The following is a 20,937-nucleotide window of genomic DNA, read 5'->3' as shown; positions in this document are numbered from 1 at the left end:
TGTATATAACAATCTAAGCTACAAAGAGAAAGTGCATCAGTAAATAAAAGTTGTTCCTTGCTAATGGCAATGCCTTGTGGACTTATGCTTATAATAACATAAAACAGAGTGAAAAATTAAATAAAAGTAAATAAGTTGCCCTGTACATATAACTATATCAAATGTGATACAGTCGACCTCTACCTATTCAGGGTTCCGGATTCACGGACTCACCTATTCGCAGATTTCTCTACGGAAGATATATACACATTATTCATGGAAAATTCCCCTATTCGTGGTATGTTTCATAGAGAAATATTCACATATTACTGTATTTTCATATCACTTTTGTGACTAAATGTACTTTTTGTGATAAAATTATTAAAATATTCAGATATAAGCATTTTTAGAGGGTTTTTGTGTTTTGAACTATCAAAATAGAGCTATAAGCGTTTTTGAGGGTTTTAAGTGGCTATTTGCGGGGGTGTATCCCCCCACAAATACCAGTGTTGACTGTACATGACTATGAGTATATGCTATGTCGCTAAGAAATTCATGAGAGTCTTCTCTTTAAAAATGACATGGGATCTAGCATGGAATAAGTTGTTTCCATCTGAATCAAATCTGCAGCACAAAAGTGAATAAACATCCAGTCCGACCAATATGCAACAGTTACTCAATCTACTGTACTGTACACACCTGTTCCCATTGCACTGCTTGTCCAAGTCAGCTCACAACCACAACAAAACAAAAGAAAGACTTATGACCCAAACAACAAACCAGAGCGCTCACAACCTTTTGTTACCACCGCAAGTTCCTCACTCCCTCACATCACTGTTTTCCTAACTACTGTCTCTGCACATCTTGACGTCACAACAACAACCATTGTGCCATTCCAAACACCTAATAAAACAAACAGCTTACTTTGTCTACATTTCTTAAATGTACGATGCCCACACCTACTTCACTGACCCATTTAATGCAAAGTAACAAAATTATTAAATTTGTAAAACTGACAGATAATCACTCTTTTCTTGTTCTCCATCCCTTCCAACCTCTTCTTATTCTAATCCCCTCTAATCTCCATTATTCTCCAATTCTTTACCTCCAAAGTACATAATTTCTGATATTTTCCCTTGAAACTCCTGCTTTAGTCAGTGCATCAGTTATTTGATGCTTTCCTTTTACCCATCTCACCTCCTTTATTTCTCCAGATTCTACTGTTTCTCTTATTGCTGCAATATCAATTCTTATTCTCTCACTACTTACTCCTGTACTTGATTTAATTGCAGTCATTAGTGGTTTACTGTACTATCAGTTTAACCAATGCTTCTAATTTTCTCTCCCCTGCTATCTCTTCCCACAAATGTTTGAAATACAATATACCAATCCTTCTATGGCCTCCCCCACACTCAGAGCTTCTGCTTCAATGGTATATTTTCCTACTCTGTTTGATTTTCTGGATTTCCACCATATGGGACTTCTCCCCTTACCATCTGTCAAGGATTTCACATAACCCAATTCTGTATGACCATTTTCAATATTCTCAAATGAAGCATCTGCATAGGCTTCCCAATAAATCTTTTCTTCTAACTCACTTATTATCACTTCTCCCATTATGGTTCTTAGTTTTTCTGATGCTGTATTTTAATCAGCTTTATCACATCTTGAGTCATTCCTTCTTTAAAAGCTTTACTTAATTCACTAACATCATGATATTTCTGGAATGGTATGTGGTGATACCCAATTCAACTGTCCCACCATTGATACTCTTTTAACTCCTTTTGTCCTAATACTCTATTACCTGTAAATCTTCTAGCTTCTAGTTCTCTTATAGAATTTATATGCTGCCACTGATTAAGGCATACTGTATTCTATTTTCCTTTTGCTCTACCATTATATACTCCTATATACTGTATTGAAAACTTTTATTACTTTCTTGTTCTCCTATATAAACTTTTTCCTCTTCTTGTCCAGTTTCTAGTTTCTTCTTATTTTGAAAATTCTGAGGAAAATCCCTAGCCCAATGCCATTCCGATTTGCATGTCGCACACAATGTTACTTTTCCTTCTCTATTTATAAGATTTCTTCCACCTCTACTTCGATTCCATTTTCCCCAATATCTTTGATTTTCCCTCTCCTCCCCGAAATTCACATAACCTTCTGACCCCCACCATTCACCTTCCTCTTTATTCCTTAATCCCTCAAAAATTCTTTTCATTATATGTGACACTGTTTTATAGTCCAACTTTCCTTGACCACAAGCCACTAATACCATTTGTTTTTGATTGTCTGTGAGACTTGCTTGTTCCTATATATGAAAACCCTTTGCTTCTCCTTCAAGCATACTCTTCCCTATTGCTCTAATACACTCTGATTCTGCCTTCACATACCTAATCATAAAATCTCTCGTCTTTTCACTAGATTCTCTTTCTATTTTAAAATAATTTTTCATTTACTGTAATTTTCCATTAGAGTATCTTTTAGATATACTTCATCTAGTTTAGATATTATCATCTTTGAAATCTCTTTATCCTTAAGTTCTTCTCTATCTATCCCTTCTGTCACTTCTAAAGCTCTTCCTTTTAAACTCATTCTAGTCTCTATCCCCTGATATTTCACTTCTCCACACACCACAAGCCAATCTTTGACTTGTCCTCTCCACCCTTTATACTCGCCCTGTATCCTGCTAAATCTAGGACATTCTCTTCTCCACTTCCATTCTATCCCCAAATGCTTACTGTCAGATCCATTCCTTTCTGACTAATCAGGCTCAGCTACCACTTGAATAAACACCCAGCCTGACCAATATGCAACAATTACTCAATTTACACACCTGTTCCCATTGCACTGCTTCCCCAAGCCAGCTCACAACCACAATAAAACAAAAGAAAGACTTATAACCCAACCAACAAACCGCAAATGAGAGCGCTCACAACCTTTCATCACCACCACAAGTTCCTCATTCCCTCACATCACCGTTTTCCCAACTACCATCTCCGTATGTCTTATGACGTCACAACAACATCCATTGTACCCTTCCAAACATAATGAGAGGACTGGTTTTGCAAACACCCAATAAAACTAACAGCGTACTTTGTCTACATTTCTAAATGTATACCGCCTATACCTACAGTACTTCACCAACCCATTTAATGAAAGTAACAAAATTAAATTTGTAAAACTGTCAGATAATCAAAAAGTTGTTCAGTGGAGGGAGGTAAATAACGCATTTCCAACCTTCAGCTGCTTTCTCACTGAGAAAGACAACTGTAAAAGGCCAGGGAAAATGGCTTCTAGCTAACTTTTTCCCAGCACTGCCTCACCTCATCTCTGCTTGAGAGATCGTTGAGGGTAAGCTGGCAACAGGATCAGTGTCCAAAAGAGGGGATGTCAGTAGTCTTGAAAAAGTAGTCTGTAACCATCCTAAAGTAAACAGACTTGTAGCAGCTAGAGATGGAAACAGTCTACTTTAGTGTCCCCTCTCCCCTCTCCTTCCCCCTTGCCTACCTCTCGAGCTGGAGCTGGAGTTGGGGGGGGGGGCAATGCCAAAAAGACTGGGAGAGCTCCCAGGCCTTTCAGGAAGGAAGAAATCTGAGCTATGTGTTGCAATTTACAGGTCTGAGCTTCCCCTATAGTCAAACCAAAATAACTAAGAACATGTAATATTTTTCAGTGTTGCCACTTTTCCCAGATTTGATTCATAAATCCTAGACCTAAGTTGGGATGCAGTGTAGATGTGGCAAAAACACTGCCATATCTTCCTTCTACCAGGTCAAAAAGGGTCAACACCTTGACACTATTGTTCTACGTTTCTAACAATGAATCTGCCTTTCTAACACTGAAGATGTAAAATGAGCGAAAGAACTAAGATTTGATGATGAATAAGGATGATTTATAGTAAAAAAAAAAAAAAAAAAAAAGCTGCAGTAAATGAAGATTTGATATCACATATTAAACTGTTTTAGTAACAGGGTAGGATACAGATGATTTAGTTTCTAATCATCTAAATGAATTATACAAATTCCCAATATCTAGCCCAGACTCACTGATGAAAATAAATGATACAATGCATTATGAAAAAAAATACTGATATTGGCTCCTCATAGGCTTTAAATTAAGTCAGCCTCTTCCCGGAAAGGTCTCTTTCTTCTGGAAAGCCTGTGAGAGGGATAAGTAGGGTTTTATGACCAGCTTAAAGAACCCTGAATAGAGGGATGCAGATTAACTGTAGTCAGATTACAAGTCAGGAAGAAGTTTGGTAATGTAGCTAATGACAGCCAATGTTTGTAGTTATTTTGGTTATGCTGTAATACCAGACACAGGTGTGGCCACCCTCAAAGGCTTGGTGGCAGTGCCCTTCAATGTCCTAAATGGCTTGAAGGAGACTGGACAATGGATTAAGGTGTCCTAGCTATCAGAATATTCTTCACAGCTGCGTCACCTCTATACTTTGGAAAATGTACAGCGGAACACGAGACTGATCTGTGGTGCTGAGAAAGACTATTCAGACAACAACTTTTGGTAGAACAGTACAGATAAAAGGACACATCTTAGGAAAAGTTTACCCTTGGGTTATACTTTAGTCCAAGTGAAGCTGCCTCAAGAAGGCCATAGCAACTGATTCCATGCCTCATGACTCCATAACTAAGAAGAAAGAACCTTCTTGTAGTTTCTTTAGGAGGAGGTCATTTGTCAGTCTCATTACTGCATGACCTCTGGCATGTCAAAAGTGGGGAAAAATGCTCCTCAATCCGCTGGACAGCAGGGAATCTTCTGATCCTTAGATCAAAATTTAACCTATCCCAAGATACCATGAGCAAGAAGCAATCTCATCTTGGAACAAATGCCCCACCTCAGGAGTGCATCCTAAAAGCACTTGCTACTCATGAGATGGATTTGACTAGGCACAGTGGTTTCTTCCCCAGAAATGAGACCAATAATTGCTGAAAAACATTTAAATTTTTCCTCATGGGTTTCTCAAGGAGAAGGACCTTTAGGTCGTCCTAAGCAATTCCCTACAGTATGTGTTGAACCTCCTCTCCTGCAAGAGAGGCTGACACACTAGTCTGCCCTGGTAGGTACACTCACTCAAAAATGTACTGCAACATGTTCCAGAGGTTTTCGTTCACTTAACAATAATTTATTCTTTTGATATATACAAGGAAATGTAATTTTCTTATTTGATTTTGGTTGTTAATCATACGGTTAACAACATAAAAAAGAATGGCGAGTGAAAAATTCATATTATGAAAAATGACGAAACATTTGGAAAAATTTCGCATTGGATGACTGGGCAAAAGAGTTAAAGAAGAGACTATATTTTAAACCCAAATAAAAGCATATTAACTAATAAAATAATACTGAATAATCATCAACAAAATTGTATAAATAAAGAGAATAATTTTACCATAATCGTTGTCAAAAACGCAAAAAAGAAAAATCTCATAATGTTGTATGTTATCATGTGACTCCACACTCGGGCAGAACTGTCTCGTCACTTGCACCAATAATATCTGTAACTGATGCAGCTACACCACATTATGTCACAGGTCATTGATCATTAGCTTGCATAAGACTAATGTTTCTATTGTAGATATTGCTTGGAAGCTTAGCGTAAATAAAACAACCGTGTATAGATAGATACAACACCAGGGAGAATGCAGAAATATGACAAATTTATTGTAAAAAGTGGAGGACGACCCCATGGTTGCATTACTGTTGAGGATCATCATCGGATGGTCACTGAAGAAGCTCCGCCAAACTTCCCTGACAACCGGTGTTGCTATAAAGAGAGATCATTATACTCTCCCTTCAAGTTGATACCCAAACCATCTGTAACAGGCTACATAAGAGCAACCAAAATATTATTTCATCATATTCCTGCCAAGAAATACTTCATAACAGAGAAACACAAAGAGTAGAGACTAGGGTTTGCATTACAATATAAACCAGTGGCTGATGATTTCTGGGAAAAAATCTTTTGTGATGAGGAGGAGACATTCTCCACTGACGAGCATGGTAGCCTTCTTCGCCGCTAGTGTTTAACATTAACTAAGTTAGTGTTGAACTTCTAGCTAATTTTAATTCTTTAGATATTTAGATAAAAATACAAAAATAGGCATTATATATTCAGTTAACTTCATAAGAGTATCAAAATGATAGGCCTAAGTCAGAAATTTATATATATATATATATATATATATATATATATATATATATATATATTATATATAAAATAAATATAGTATATATACAGTATATATATATATATATATATATATATATATATATATATATATATATATATATATATATATATATATATATATATATATATATATATATATATATATATATATATATATATATAATATATAAAGAAATACAGTATATATATATATATATATATATATATATATATATATATATATATATGGCTCGGTCGGCAGCAGACTCCGCCTTCATAAGAAGTCTGTGTCACGGGTTCAAATCCGCCCGGCCGGTCAGAGGGCAGACACTTTGCTATCCGTGTAGACACCCCAGGATTATGTATGTAATCAATAGATAGGTTTGCTGAAAGCAAATGGGTGTTACAGACTAATACACACACAAACAAAGCCACTCCAGCATCTTCTAAAAACATAACAGACGCCTGACACGCCCTCGAACTGTCGGCCCCTAAACCACTCGCGTCATCTCGCTGCTAGGGAAAGGGGCTGGGACGGCATGATACATATACACATGCTACCGGGGTCTAAGCGATGTCAGGCAGGGCAGCGATCGAGGCTGCCAAAGCCTACCCCAACGCCAAATCAAAGTCCTTCAAAGAAGGCATTGTGCTTACCCCATATGAAAAATGGGAAAAAACGTTAAACAAACGATAGATATATATATATATATATATCCAGGGATTGTGCACACAAACATCAGGAGTTCTCAGTGAGCCAGGGAATGTATGATCATATGTACACAGTCATGACATCCAGTAGTATGGCACAGCAGTGACCTGTTGCTGGTAAACCTTCAGTCAGCCTACACACAGGCACAGCAGTTACCTGTTGCTGGTAAACCTTCAGTCAGCCTACACACAATCTTCTCTGTATATCTTGGCAGTACAAACAGGAAAAGTCTGGGACAGTCCTTGTGCCTCAAAAGGAAACAAGGAAAAACTGGTTTACATGCATACTCATTCAACCCTACATACAGCAGGACTCCAACATGCAGGTGAGGGAATGATGCCACCAACTATTGAAGGAGGCACTCATACAATGTCTGACAGAACTTCCTGTGGGGAAGAAAAGAAGGAATAGGGGGAAGAAGATATGCACTTGCTCATGTTCACTTTACTCAGTCATCATGTCTTACTCTCCTTGGCTACAACAGAAGAAATGTCAAGGCAAGTAGCAGTTAAGGCTCGAAGGGTACAGCCTGTGCTCAATATTGCTGCAGTAGCGTCTCCACTACCGAGGGTTCATCAGTGCTGAGTTCCTGGGCAGAAAGAGCAGGGGGAACAACAGCAAAAGATGGTTTATTCCTGTGAAGCTGTCAACACCATAGAGGTAGGCAGTGGCAAACCATGGAAATATGCTACAGTGTCAACTGCGATGAGGTAGGCAAGACCACCTGGGTCTGCACTGGTGGAGAGGGCAGGCTGGTACCCAACCCTCATTCTTGTGACCCCTATCAGTGAGCCACAGGAGACTGAGAAGAGGTAGCCCAAGAAGAAGGAGCCGAAAAGATGTGGTGTTATCAAAGATGGATTAATCCTCTTCAGAGACTGGCATACAACTTTTGGCCTTTCTGCAGTTTTGCCAAACCTTACCCCCACTGAGAAGATCATCCAGCAAACTCTCTTGCCAAACCTCCCACTTCAATACAGCACAACTGGTTACAAAATCACCAGGTGAGTTGGGATTTTTCTCCACTCAACTGGTTACCTCCAATTAAGCACCTAGTTATCATGTTTCAGATACTGTTTCTATACTCTTTCTAAAATGTAGAGAGCTCTCCGGCGGGGCTGTTTGGGTCTTTGCAGGTATGGCATATCTGCCAAATGTATAACAACAACAGAGAGATAAAACCATTTCTCCCATTACAGATATAAAAAAAAAATATTTTTCGTTACGCAGAATTCCAAGTCTATTACATAGGTTCACGAATGATAATTTTTTTTATGCAATAACAAGAAACGGAATAAGATTTTCTATCAATATGACATCTCATTTTGGTGGTGTTGCCAGTACTTCACACACAGATCCACATGAGTTTAAATCCACGGATAAGCCACTTAGATTCTCTCTAGGGAGCACTTTCGGTGGTCACGGTCATCACGGTATATTCGCAAGGAGTCATGGCAGAAATTCGTGTATCTCGACGAACCTTGATTCAATCAAAATTACACTGTTCAAAAGTGTTGGACAGGCTTATCATCCCAGCAGGCTACGGGGGTAAAACCTCCCACCAGTAAAGGAAGCCAATTGATAATTCTACATGCAGAACAGAAGATGGTTTTGTCAACAATGCAGAACTTGTTTTTCAAGCTAGGAATGATGGGGACTATAAACAGATGAATGCTGATGTTTTTGAAAAATGGTTTATAAATCAGTTGCTACCAAACATCCCTCCCAACTGTGCAATTGTGATGGACACCGCATCATACCATTCTATGCAACAGGAAAAGTATCCAACCTCATCTTGGAAGAAAGAAAACATACAGCATTAATTAAATACTTTTAAGTATCTAATTGTGTAATAATGATAAATGTACATCTATCTACAAGTACTGACAAAATAGATAAGGTGATCATATGTAAAAAAAAAAAAAAAGCTGTAAGATTTAGAAGAGAGAGAGAGAGAGAGAGAGAGAGAGCAGGGCAGAGTAGAAAGGAGATTAAAGTACCTGGAAATGAAAAGCCTCTAAAATCTTATAAGTATAGCCTCAGGGTTTGTCTCGAAGACATTTAAAGGTCTGTCACACACGTGTCAGTTGTTGTTTTCGTAAAATTGGCAACAGGACAGATCTTTAAAAGCCTCGCCAGAGAGGTCTCTTCATCGTGGCAAGAGTATAGCTCATGCTGAGAAATACTGTCCCCTTTGATAAAGGGGACAGTTTGTATTTCCATAAAAACAAAAAAGGTTTATGATGTGTTATTCTTCCAACTGTTGTGGGTATAAGGCTTATAGTGTGTTACTTCCCAATGTTTGCAGTGAAACAGACTGATGCAGATAGGGTATAATAACCCCCTAAACAACTTGGTAAATACAAGTGGTGTGTTTTTCCCTTGCTGAATAAACCTGGAGTGTTATTCACCCAACTGTTAGACAAATAAGCCTTATGTTGCATATTATCCATCTAGCCATTGGGTAAGTAAGGATGTGCAATTTATTCACCCAACCCCCAGGTAGACCTGGAAGTGATACTTTCTGTGATTCTCCAGATCGTGAGTTAGTAGATATATATAGTATTTGTAATGGGTTATATATTTAGAGCTCAATATTTTGGGCACATATCGGTCAGATAGCCTAGATCATTATTGTATTCTTATCACATAATGCATATCATCAATTGAATATACCGTCATTTACAATATCAAATATATTACTCAATACACTCATTTATAGAACTGTCCACACAGTGGTATGCCTTGTAATAACTGAGACTGAAAATCAAAAAATTATTTTAATTTGAGTAAAATAGTGAACACTCAAATAATAGTTTCTTTCCAAGGAAAAGGTGACTGGTCATTGGGCAAGGCGGGGACTTACTCAACTTCAGTAGTTTTTTAAATTTTTTTTTATTATTTTTTATGGTAATACCAATAAGACAGTTGTGAAGTCACATACAGTTTTCCACTGTGGGAGTCATGTATCTGCAGTCATCCAACATTACAACATGATCTGCACAAAAACTTTATGAACAGACTCCGAGATACAGTTACTCAAGAGATACATTCTACTTCCCTGTGGGTGGTAGGGAATGGGGAGTACACAGTTATGCAGTCCTGTTACTCAATGCAAGACATACAAAATTATGAATAGCCCATGTTTATTTATGGTTATGCACACTAAAATATATAAAATTATTACTTTTTTGTTTAGAAAAGTACAAGACAGGATAAAAAATCATTTAATTGATTGAAGAACATATGAATGATTACTCTGACTAATAAACAGATACTTAATAGGAGGGCTGACTGCATATTGTAGGTATAAACTACCTTAGAAATGCCCAAAAATACCAAAAAGCTTTCTAGAATGGGAGTGGGGAGTGAAACACAGCCAAGGCTGGTCAGAGCACAGTACCCTGTGTAAGGTCAGGTTAGGATGTATTACATTTTTTTTTGGCAATGTTTAGCAGAAAACATACTTTCTGCAAAAAAAAAAAAACTCAGTTTGCAAGGGCTCCAATTAATACTTTAATGGCAAAGCTTGCGTTTCACTGCATGAATAACACATTGCGCTAAGAGCCTTAGGCTATTAACCAAAAGGTTGGTTGAACAGCCACAAGAGAGAATGTAGGGTATAGCCTACATTCTCTCTTGTGGCTGGTCAGGGCTACTGATGGCCTAGTTAGGCATTACTGTAGTAAGCCTTTCAGTATTATTTTATAAGTTGCCAATACACGATATGAAAGTGTAACCTACATTTTTGAAAAGAGCTCTTTATTCTCATTATTTTGAACTCCATAAACACTATGTGCAAACAATAAATAAAAAATTTAAATTATGGCTTATATGGTAAAACAATACCAGCCCCACCACCACCTCCATAGCTAATAGGTAAAAATGTAGCCAGTAAACATCCGTAGGTTACGTTAGGTTGGTATTTTTAGGTTCTTTTTTGTAGTCACTATGATCTAACAAGACTTGTTTAACTAACCTAGACGTTTGCATGAAAAATACCTAAATGGTTTTCAATGCAAAAATGGACTACCTGGGCCTTAGTTATTGGCAACTTGTGTGCAAATTTTACCAGCCTTTCAGGAAACGTATCGAAAGATAAACCAGATGCCGGGCTACTTGAATACAATAACCTAACCTAGGACGTCGTGCCCTAAACTGGATCTTTGGCCATGGTGTGTTGACGACCCCGTCAAAAATAAGTCGTGACCCCTCACTCAGCATTCTACCCCTGCCACTCTGTAGGAAAATTAGACTACTCAGTTCTCGCATAACCCAGTAGTTATGTGCATTCACGACTGATTACTAGGCTCGATAAAGTTGGTGCATAGCTACGTGGCATACCCAAGAGAATGAATTACAAGAAACGTATCGAAAGATAAACCTGATGCCGGGCAGTACCGCTAAATACAATATAGCCTGAGCCTATTCAATAAAGGGTTGGAATACTGACCTGTCCTGTAATTCCAGTTAACAACGCTCTTTTCGTGATCTTTGTCTCAGCCATGGTGTAAGTTGACTTTGCACGGCAGAAGTTCGCAGGCATCGACGAGGAGATAATGTAACGTCATGAATACCAATTTAAAAACGCAGACATTATCATAATCAAACAAACTTCGTCAAAAAGGAACAACACGGAAAATCTCAAAATTTCAACCAAGAAAATTTGTACATTACAGCTAAACCTGGTGCCACACACTTTTTAAACTAATAAACACCTCAGGACAGCCAAAAATGAGAAATATCCAACAACCAGATATAACTGGCACTTTCAAACTTAAATATTATTCTGGCACGTCGTACAAAGCAATAATAGTAAAACTGTGTAAATAAAATTACTACGACTTCAAATTTGCTATGAAAAATTCTCTTAATAAAAGTTGGTGCCAACCCTACATTTGACGTGTCGGATCACAGATGTTTGTTTACATCCTGAATAGACTGGTACAGTCAGGTTAGTGGGGAGCATCTTGGTTGTTGACCGAGAACACAGTCCTACACCAGGCCTGTTATATCCTTTAACGTCTTATACAATATCACTAGCCACCCGTGTTGGACTTAGGCCAGCTTAATCAAAAGCAAACATCAAACCAAGTAGGGAGCGAATATAAAGAATAATTTACTTTCGGCGCTTTGGTGACATTGAAAGTTTCATTTTAGTCATAATAAGGAAAATACTGCATGATATAAAACAAATATATATTCTGTTGCTGTGTGTTTCCAGAAGTTCAGATTTCTGTTTTCCATCCGAAGGGCCAATAATAATAATAATAATAATAATAATAATAATAATAATAATCTCCAGTCTGGGAGGTGGGATTTTAGTTATGTTACTAAAACGAGTATGACAGAAAAAAAAACCTAGGATTAAAAAAAAATAGAGATGTTTGACATGTTTAGGGCGGATCGTAAGGAATAGAGTTTTTGCTTTAGACAATCAAGTAAAAATCTGTAAAAATAAGAATATCGGTGCAAACGATAATCAGAGTAAGATTAAGGAAATAAATGGTAACAAGATAGAAGAAACAACGAATGTTAGGACAGATGATAGTGAATGAAATTAGCTAACACATAGATTATGTGGAAGTGAATGTTACAGATGATGCTATCAAGAAGATCCTTTGAATACTGTAGGTAAGGCAAGATACGTTGGGATGTTATGAAGTGTGGCATTATTAAATATGAATGAAAAAAAAATGAAGCCATTGAGAAAAATCTGCACACCGACTGGAGTAAAGTACTGTAGAAATGAATGTTTGGAGATGAGATGGTGTGGTAAAAAAAAATCGATCAGAATATACATATATGGAGAGAGAGAGAGAGAGAGAGTCTCAGGTTTTTACAGAAAGCAAACTCTTGATTTAGCAGTCAATTAAACATGCATGCATTAGTGGCTCCAATTATGTCTTTAACGGTCTCCTTTATAGGAAATGGAATATTGATAAAAGATGATTATTTTTCATAGCGTCCACAAGTCTTCTACAACAAGGAAGAAAATAAATAAAAAATGGGTCTAGAGAGGTTTAATGAGCTACAGAGGGAGATATTAATGAACTGAAAAAAAACAAAGCAAAATAAAAAGTATAAATAGACAATGACTTAGAAAGCGGCAGAGTATTTTATAGAAGTGTCAATCTGTGTTAAACTTAGGTATACAAAATTCGCTGTACTCTCAGTCTTCTAGCAAAGAACACATGGAAAGAAAATTTAGCTGTACCGGAAGGCGCAACATAGTGAAACCTTAGGAGGACCAATAAGCAGTGAACTTCAACAACATTAGCTGCATTGTAAACCTATGCAGAAGGATCACCAACAGCATATCTAGCCTTTTCACTCACTGCAACAGTTACCGCCATCCTGCACCTACACATTCTCTACTCATAGATGCTTAGGCCTCTCCTCTCCAATACATTTTTCACATTTTCTATCCATCCCTTTCTAGGTCGTCTTCTCCTCTTCCCCTTCTGTTTTCATTAACCTCTCCACATGACAGAACTCTCTCAAAAGACTTTGATAATAAATCATTTCACGTATGCTAATCTTTGTACCACTTCTCATCTCCAAATTCCTTCCCTTTTCCGTTCTTATGCCATACGAATACTGCACGCAACACTTATCTCTACAGCCATCTTTTTTCTTTCATCTGCAGACATCATTCACGTTTTCCCTTTCATAAAGAAAACTGCTCAATAATCCCTTCATACATTTCAATCTTGACTTCTACAGACATTCTAAGCTGCTTCTCAGTCGTTTGCACACACCCTACTACCTTCCTTGTTTCACCTATTCTATGACTCACCTCCTCTCTCATCCTACCACCACCCAAAAAGCTCAAATGAACCTTCTGCTTGCAGTCTTCCATAATCCATATTGACATTCATGTTCCATCTTCCTGTTATACAATTACCCACATGACCTTAAATTTGCTCACATTTCACTCTCATCTTCCTCCACTTGGAAACACACCAAGCTCTTCCGTTAGTCTCTACAGGTTCTCTTTATTTTACCAAGCTAACACCATGTCATCAGGAAACAGCAGCCATTTCACACTCCATTCACGACCTATCTTATTTCACAGTTTTGCATCTACATTTACCATCCTTTCACGTACTTCTTTTATCCCTCTATCCATAATAATACACCAAACCAGTCACTTCCTTGCCTACAAATTCTAATACGCTCCACTCCCATTAAAAGAAACTTTATTTTCCTCAGCCATTTATCTTCTGTAATCAACATACTCAAGACTATTCAAACTGTCTCTTCATTAAGCTTTCTCTAGGCCCGTTGGACGAGTGGGTTCCGTTCTCAGCTAGCACTCTGCTGGCCGCGAGTTCGAATCTCCGACCGGCCAATGAAGAATAAGAGGAATTTATTTCTGATGACAGAAATTCATTTCTCGCCATAATGGTTCCGGTTCACGATAAACTGTAGGTCCCGTTGCTAGGTAACCAATGGTTCTTAGCCACGCAAATAAATCTAGTCCTTCGGGCCAGCCCTAGGAGAGCTGTTAATCAGCTCAGTGGCCTGGTTGAATTAAGATATACTTAACTTATACCTTCATCCCTTTACCTATAAATTTCTCATGCAACTGTTTCATAACAAACACATGATTAAACATGGCCACCTTTGTCTTCCCTTATCAATCCTTTTGTTATATCTTACTCTCTCTTTCAGAATTCTACCAAACACTTTCCTGGTATGCAAAGTCAAATTTTGGCCCTATAATTATCTCATCTTTATCTTCATACACAGGACTGCACTCTCTCCAGGCAGCACTTCTCCTTTGGCATCTTTTATTCTGAAATCCGCCTGCTTATCAGTCTTCCTCTCTGCATTTATTCCTTGTAAAACAAAAGTCCTCGATCCCCTTCTCCCCGCCTTTGTATTACGTGTCTGTTCTCTCTCTCTCTCTCTCTCTCTCTCTCTCTCTCTCTCTCTCTCTCTCTCTCTCTCTCTCTCTCTCTGTCAGTTAATGACAGTAACTGACAGTAACTGAAATAGTATAACACAATATGATAAGAAGAGATGTAAAAAATTAGAAAAATATTTTCTTGAAGTAACAGACGCCACATGTATCAGCAGTGGTACATATATACAAATGCACACACACACATATGTTATATATGTACACATATATGTACTTATATATATATATATATATATATATATATATATATATATATATACATACATATATATATTATACATACATTTATATACTGTATATATATATATATATATATATATATATATATTATATATATATATATATATATATATATATATATATATATATATATATATATACATAAAATTGTTTGGAATATGAGGAGATATGGACCTCTTACATTTTCAAATTTATTATTATTATCATTCAAAACGAATCAGGCAATCTATACCTCCCTTTTGCCTTGCTGGCAATTCTCTAGTTGAGACGCATTCAAATATAGCGGCAAGGACAATCGGCCTGTGCTTTAATATATCTTGAATAAGTGTAGATGAAGAATGCCTTACGCTCACGATCTAGATTGTGTTCTTTATGACCTGTAAACAAGGCATAAACAACATGGAAGCTTCGTTGTGTGTGTGTGTTTTTTTTATATAAATTTTTACAGTTGCTTTATGACGTTTCTCTTGATGTACCGGTACTTGGTTGGGAGTCAAATGTGGAGGAGGAGGGAGCTAGACACCTACTCCACAATCCCAAGCGATATATGTCTCTCTACATGACATTTCCCAAAGTGCACAGTCCTCAAAAGAAGAGCAAATATACGAGAGTTGAGAATTCAAAGGTGTGGAATGTGTTAGACGAAGCAACTTTTGACTTTTGTGAGATTAATTAACAACTCTTTTCTACTGGAAAATCTTGAAGTGGTTTCGTCTCGTAAAATGACTGCATGATATGGGACCTACTTGAACTTGCGACTTTCTTGAACTCTCTTAAATGAAGTTTGGTTACTCATATCATTCATGAAGTAAAAGTATGAAACCCTAACAGAACAGGTCCTCGTTCGTTTATCGTTAACATGGAGGGTGGTTGAACGAGTATCTACTGTACATAATTCGAGCATACTTATTCATTGCGAATTGCTGGCAAAGCAGAGCGAAACTTACTTCCCTTGTTTCACTCTCCATCTCCAGCTTTATTTAGTATCTGTTTTAAAGTAGAAACGACGGTGAAGACAAAGAAGTCTGTTAGACTAAGCATAATGACAGAGAATGGTAAGACAGTTTTCTCACAGAACCTGGTGCACTTCCATTTCTTTCACTTGTCGGTCTCTTTTGCTCTCTGCTCCTTCACTTTATATCCTGTGAGCATAACAAAGGGACTGCTCTCCCCTGATTTATCAGTTTATTAGTTTTCGTCTTTAGCACTTTTTGAGAACGTAATAAAAATAATGAAATGGTTATTCTAATTATCTACGTACGCAATGGTTTTCGGATTTTCGTTTAAGCTGAGAAGAAGGATTTTCGTTTAAGCTGAGAAGAAGAAGAAGAAGAAGAAGAAGAAGAAGAAGAAGAAGAAGAAGAAGAACAACAACAACAACAACAACAACAAGAAGAAATATTTCTCCGTAGAGAAAATCACGCTCAAAAGCGCGTTTATTTCAAACTTTACCGATATGTCTTTGTGACGCCATAATCACAGGATGGTGGAGTCATAAAATCATCTAATGGCGTGTAATTTACGCACAAAACTATTGTATTTTATACGCCGGCTCATGCAGTCCTGTAAAACAAAGGAAAACCTCACTTTAAGGGTTAAAAAAGCAGGTTACTTTTGTCTATCTTTCCCCACCTATGGCAACGGTTTGTGCCTGATAAATCTATAAACTTTTTGATCTAGTCTAATACCTGCAGCAAATAAAACCCTTCTATTTTGGATCTACAGGTATACAACTTTTTAAAATTTATATATCTATCATAGGAAGAGTTACAAGACAAGTTATTTTTGTCTAACTTCCCAGTTCTTTACGAAACCACCTCATGACATCGTAATAGTCATGTCATGATGATGTCATATGAGGATAATAGTCATGCCATGACGATGTTATAAGATAATAGCTTGCTATACCCAGTAAGCTATAATCTCTCTAAAGGGTAGCCATGCCGTCCTCTAGAAATTAGGTTCTCTCACTATGTTACAAAATAGGTGGTCTCTTTTCCTCGATTATACTTTCCAAGCCGGCACGCTGCATTATTGTTAATAAGGTTCTGGGCGTTTGTAACTTAATCTGTTAGACAGCAGATTTTGTCATCTCAATTTAGGGTCGCACAACGTTAGGTTGTTCCATATTGTACGTATGTATACTCTCTCACTCTCTCTCTCTCTCTCTCTCTCTCTCTCTTCTCTCTTCTTCTATGTATATATATATATTAATATATATTATATATATATGTATATATATATATATATATATATATATATATATATATATATATGTATATATACTTGTACATGTATATGTGTGTGTATATATATATATATATATATATATATATATATATATATATATATATATATATATATATATATATATATATATAATAATACATAATAGCCACAATGCCCTCTTAACTTCTCGAATTCTTGGCGCTTTTTGGATATGCTTGTCACTACAAAGCCGTAAGATCCAAATGCAAGAAATTGAAGTGACTGTGATCCCCAGTCGCGGGAAACGAACCCGTCACCATAATCACAAGGCGGTCACGTTGTCGACCTGACCACGAGAAGGATAAAAGACTATTACCTCTCGTACATACATATAACTGTCGTTTTCAGATATATTTATTAGAGCTGGAATAGACCCATCCTCACCATCCTAGCCAAGTGGGCAATTGTTTTTATTGCTTTTTAGGCTGAAATATATATGTAGAATCTACTGGTCACTTTTACCAGATACATATGTACTTGTAATAGCCACAATGCCCTCTTAACTTCTCGAATTCTCCCCCGCTTTTTTGGATATGCTTGTCACTACAAAGCTGTAAGATCCAAACGCAAGAAATTGAAGTGACTGTGATCCCCAGTCGCGGGAAACGAACCCGCGTCACCATAAACACAAGGAGGTCACATTGTCGACCTGACCACGAGAAGGGTAAAAGTAACCAGTAGATTCTACATATATATTTCAGCCTAAAAACCAATAAAAACGATTGCCCACTTGGCTACGATGGTGAGGATGGGTCTGTTCCAGCTCTAATAAATGTATCTGAAAACGATAGACTTTTATCCTTCTCGTGGTCAGGTCGACAACGTGACCTCCTTGTGATTATGTAGACACAGGTTCGTTTCCTGCGACTGGGGATCACAGTCACTTCAATTTCTTGCTTTGGATCTTTTGACATTAAAGTGACAAGCATATCCAAAAAAGCGAAGAATTCGAGAAGTTAAGAGGGCATTGTTGTAAGTATGCATCTGCAAAGTATCTGGTAAAATATATATATATATTTATATCATATATATATATATATATATATATATATATATTGTATATATATATATATATATATATATATATATATATATATATATATATATTGTGTATATATATATATATATATATATATATATATATTTTGTATATATATATATATATATATATATATATATATATATATATATATATATATATATATATATATATATATATATATATATATATTTGTACAAGGTTCCATGCCTGTAAAATTTTCATTGTTATTTCACTTATTTGATAAATTCATGATCAACACTCTTGTGCTTTTACTTTTCACATTTAGTTCCCACTGATGCACTTTCTCACTAAATTTAACCTACACTAAACTTATTATTATAAAGTTTTAAAAAATCTGACGTATATATAATTGATTGTTTCTTGTCAATAAACACAATGGAATCGTTCACTATCCATTATCGCTCATAGCATGTTGAATCCCCAAGTCAAGTTATAATTCAGTTTTTCTCTGCTTTTCTGATGGATACGAATAGTTGCATGGATCACTGTTGATCAATGTCTGAACCGTTATTATTTTTACGTTACTGTGCAACTTAGTGGACTTCTCGTCCAGGTATGTCAAAGAGACGAGTTCCGTGGAACGATTGGTTACTCGCGAACGGAGAGTCTGAGACTGGGTGGCTTCGCTTATTTGCGTTGGTTTATCAGTTAAGTCGTGAGAGCGAGTCTTTAAAGTTAGTTTCCTGACTTCTTTTAGAGTTCGGCCACGTAAACAATTTATAGGGAACACAGACAAGATACTGAAGAAGGGTTTCGAACAGGAACAAAGAATATGTTGTTTTCGCCACGGAAACCTAAATGGAATGAGTGTTAGTGTCAGACAATCATCATGTTTAAAATGAATGCTTTTATTCCACGCTGACAGAAAACGTGATCATTTTTGCCACATAGGCTAGTTTCGTCTCTTTCGCAGGTGTTTCAGAAAGTGTATTCCACAGATGTCCGTGACGTCATAATGCCAGTGTTAGGAACTTCAAAACTGAATAATTGAGGCGATGATTTTACCTATGGTTATGATGTCAAAATCGGGAAAATTATAGCCAAAATGAAGAAATTAACAGCTTACTGTTAGCTTCTTTTTTCCGGTCCCACTCCACGGAAGGTCCTCCGTCATTCCCACAAATTCATTTGTCATACAGTATAATAGGGAAGAGACGCTCTGAGATTAATACGGTTCACACTGATCATAAAACTCAGAAAGTAGGAGAGTCTTCACTTTTTCTTGAGGGACTTGATATTTTGAGTTCTCCCAACATCAAGTGGGAGCTTATTGTCCAGTCTTGGGACTACAAATTTAAAGTATCTTACGACAACTTTCGAAGTGCATCTTGGCTCAAATAACTTGAAACCATTTTGTAGTGGATCTTGTGTTGACTCCATCCGCTGGCTGTATTATACGCAGCAAGTCTTTCAAACATTTTGGACATGCAGTCATAATAGCTTGACGAGTCATTACGCATATTTTGAACATCCTTCTAGCTTTGACAGGGAGACAATGCAACGCAAACAATACGCTGGTAATCCTGTCCCGAGGTGCAACAACCTTCGTTAATCTTGGCGTTCTATTTAGTAACTTTGGCAGCTGTTTAAGCGGTATTTCATAGCAAGGTGATGACAGGCAGAGTTGCAACAGTCAACCCTATTCATGATACGATTAATCACAAGTTTTTGTTTATGGTACATATGTGAAGTTGCTACTGATGATGAATGTGACGGAGTTGATTTTCGCAGTAATGAAAAACGAAATTCATTTGGAAAGAGTAATACGTTAATGATGATTTAAAAAAAAAATTCCAACGAAAAGATAAATGTTCTGATTTTAAATGGGTGGGAAGATGATGCGTTAGAGTGGACTAATAATCATTCCGATGGAAAAAATATTCTACGATGAATATTTAATGTGTGTTTAAGCTTATAATCATGACGAGCATGAAAGCAAGTCGAGTGTGACGTGGAGTGTGGTAATGAAGGCAACAAAGTCAGCTAATGAAGTGAGTGAGGTGTGGCTGTCATAATGAAGACGGTGAGGTGAGACAGTGAAACGAGTGAGGTGAGATAGTCATTATGAGGGTAGTGAGATAATGAAGTGAGTGAAGTGTGCATAATGAAGATAATGAAGGGAGTGAAGTGTGACAATCATAATGAAAACAGTGAGGTAAGATAATGAAGTGTGGAAGTCATGATGATTAGTGAAGTTAGTTACTGAAGAGAGTGAGGGGAGACTTTGAGTGAAGTGTCGCAATCATGATGAAGATAGTAAAGTTAGATAATGAAGAGAGTGAATTGTGGCAGTCATAATGAAGATAGTGAGGTGAGGAAGTGAGTGAAGTGTGGCAGTCATAATGAAGATAGTGAAGTTTGATAATGAAGTGAGTGAAGTTTGACAGTCCAAACTGTGAAGGATTTATCTGTCCATGCACGACAATCATGACAGATGAATTAACTTTACAGAAAGAAGTGAATAAATGTGCACTTAACTAAAAGGAATTGTACACGTGAGCATGTGTGTGTGTGTGTGTGTGTGTGTGTGTGTGTGTGTGTGTGTGAGAGAGAGA

The 20,937-nt window shown here is 36.9% G+C and overlaps 1 protein-coding gene across 1 annotated transcript in view; it reads right to left on the bottom strand.

Moving 5' to 3' along the window:
- Window positions 1-18,986, bottom strand: part of Gmd (GDP-mannose 4,6 dehydratase) — a 57,493-nt gene extending 38,507 nt beyond the window's left edge. The window contains 1 exon segment of the mRNA XM_067123107.1: window positions 18,908-18,986. The gene's annotated coding sequence lies outside the window, so the exon portion shown is untranslated.
- Between the last annotated feature and the right edge of the window lie 1,951 nt (window positions 18,987-20,937).

This window comes from Macrobrachium rosenbergii, chromosome 21, assembly GCF_040412425.1.
Source record: "Macrobrachium rosenbergii isolate ZJJX-2024 chromosome 21, ASM4041242v1, whole genome shotgun sequence".
Taxonomy (NCBI): Eukaryota; Metazoa; Arthropoda; class Malacostraca; order Decapoda; family Palaemonidae; genus Macrobrachium; species Macrobrachium rosenbergii.
Note: the sequence above shows the minus strand (reverse complement) of the source record. Positions and strands in the feature narration are given on the sequence as shown.